This window comes from Portunus trituberculatus, chromosome 37, assembly GCF_017591435.1.
Source record: "Portunus trituberculatus isolate SZX2019 chromosome 37, ASM1759143v1, whole genome shotgun sequence".
Taxonomy (NCBI): Eukaryota; Metazoa; Arthropoda; class Malacostraca; order Decapoda; family Portunidae; genus Portunus; species Portunus trituberculatus.
In genome coordinates, this window is record NC_059291.1 from 17,389,042 (window position 1) to 17,391,541 (window position 2,500).

Below are 2,500 nucleotides of genomic sequence, written 5' to 3' on the forward strand. Positions count from 1 at the left end.
GGGGAAGACAAGAAAAAATAGATATTACATTTTTCTACCTTTGTTTTCGTAATCCCAGGTTACTTAGCAGGAACTACACACTTGTATGCAAGATTGGTTCAAGAAACACTTTGAAGTAAATAACAAAAGAATACGCTGCTGTGCTCGGTGGTGGATGCTATGCCAGCCATGCCAGTTATGTTTCTTGAATTATAGTATTAATTGATGACTTTTTGATAGAAGTGGAATTCTTAAAATTCGATATATTTCAATGCGATTGCAGACCATTTCGACTATTTCACGTTGGAGGTTATCTTGCTGTAAAAGCCTAAAGAGAGAGAGAGAGAGAGAGAGAGAGAGAGAGAGAGAGAGAGAGAGAGAGAGAGAGAGAGAGAGAGAGAGAGAGAGAGAGAGAGAGAGAGAGAGAGAGAGAGAGAGAGAGAGAGAGAGAGAGAGAGAGAGAGAGAGAGAGAGAGAGAGAGAGAGAGAGAGAGAGAGAGAGAGAGCAAATTCAATAACTTTTCTCATTTTTTATGTAAAGGCCATTGGGCAAGGATAAAAATAATCGACTTGGGTGCTAGTTCCCAAAGATAATTTAAATAGAGAATCAAATAATAGATGATAAATGTCTCCAAACTTCCTTGAAAGAGTCATAAGAAGGTGGAAATACAGAAACACGCTCAAAGTTTCAGAATTTACCATAGAAAGGAATGCATGAATAATATAATGTTTGACTTTCGCTTTAGAGAGGTGGATAAAACAGAAGAAAGCTAAAGTAGAAAGTGTTGTACATAAAGATATCGAGAGGACGAGGGGCATGCTCTTAACAACATCAGGAGAGCATTTAATATGAAAAATGGCGGTAGAAGAAAGCAAGGGTTTAAACATAGAAGTGATGAGAGAAATACTAAAGACAATTAATTACAAGAAATGAAATTGCTAAGACGAAATGCTCTTGATTCCATCCTGTCTAAATTAGTAGTATAACTGGAATCCCCACATACGTGTGAAGGTGCTCCACACAAAGAAGAATAAGCCTCCTGTAGTTACCAGCATAGGGAAGGGGTTGGATTCGAAAAACTGGCGGAGACGCCGCAAAACGTTTAACTTCATAGAAACTCTTTTAGGCAGGTAGAAAACCAAGGATGTTCTTTGATATTTGACCCTATATTTTACTTGTTATTCAACCCTCAATTTGCGACACAAGATCAATCACATTTGCGCCACTTATAAAACTGCTGATCATGCCACTCACCTGTTGGAAAAAAAAAGCTGGAAAAATATAGTTTCAGTTGTCCGCCATGAGTGAGACTCGAACGAAGGTCAAATGGACATCCAGCAAGCTGAACTCTTCCTCGCTATGCCTGAGAAACGTTAACAAACTTAGAAACAATGAAAACAGGATGAAAGTAAATTTGAACTCTATGTAGTTGGAATGGCAATAACAAATATTTTTTCTTTTCCCTAATATGTTGCAACATTTCTTATCGACAAGCAGAGCTAAAGAAAAAAAAAGCTACGAAATTCATAAACTCACTTCGTTGCATTGATTTTTTTTTTTATAATTAGTCATAATTGAATGTAAGCCTGAACACAGTCTTTAGAATACGTCTCCTTTAATTATTATTCTCAGGCCTTGGATTCAGTTATGCATCAGCAACAGTGGTGGTTGTGTTGTTATGCTGGTATGCTGCTATACTTCCTTGCAGGTATTCGCATGCTCGTGTGTGTCATCCATCTCAACCTGTACGTCAATAGTGAATGACCTTGAGGCTGATATTACACCAAGACTTAAGTGTGGGTTGCGAGACAGTAATGCGTGGAAGGTTTTAAAATTTATAATGTATCTTTTTTTTTGTGTGTGTGTGTGTGTGTGTGTGTGTGTGTGTGTGTGTGTGTGTGTGTGTGCTGGTCAGGTTCAGGTGACAGAGATTGATAGCAAGGGGCAGCACTCTTACCTGGCCGCGCCCTTCGAGGTTCCCCATCCATCACCTTAATTACCAAAAGACAGGTGAGTGAGATTACCTGCAACGATCACGCAAGGTACAGGAGACTACCTTGGGACGGCTGACAATTCTTCCGTTGGCTTGTCTACACCTGTTTCTACCTTTGTTTCCCCTCTCATCAAGTATCTTTTTCAGCACTCTATCCTTTCTTTCAGGGACGGATTAACTTCATCATTAATCTAAACCATTTACATATTTTTTTTTTGTTTCATTTTTTTTCTCCCTTCTCTTACTTTGTTTTTTTTTCCCTCAAGATGCAAATATCTTTCCTAGATTTCGTATGGGTATGTGTGTGTGTGTGTGTGTGTGTGTGTGTGTGCATTTGTGTGTGTGCGTGTGTGCATTTGTGTGTGTGTGTGTGTGTGTGTTCACTGTTTGATCTGCTGCAGTCTCTGACGAGACAGCCAGACGTTACCCTACGGAGCGAGCTCAGAGCTCATTATTTCCGATCTTGGGATAGGTCTGAGACCAGGCGCACACCACACACCGGGACAACAAGGTCACAACTCCTCGAT

General features: G+C 39.8%; 1 protein-coding gene across 8 annotated transcripts in view; it reads right to left on the bottom strand.

Annotated features, from left to right (window-relative positions):
- LOC123513850 (serine/arginine repetitive matrix protein 2-like) overlaps window positions 1–2,500 on the bottom strand; it is a 146,395-nt gene that overhangs the window by 118,475 nt on the left and 25,420 nt on the right. Inside the window, exon 2 of one of the 8 annotated variants that reach the window (XM_045271262.1) lies at window positions 1,235–1,343. The exons of the other annotated variants lie outside the window; for them this stretch is intronic. The gene's annotated coding sequence lies outside the window, so the exon portion shown is untranslated. The remainder of the gene's footprint in view (window positions 1–1,234; window positions 1,344–2,500) is intronic. 8 annotated transcript variants of the gene reach the window in all.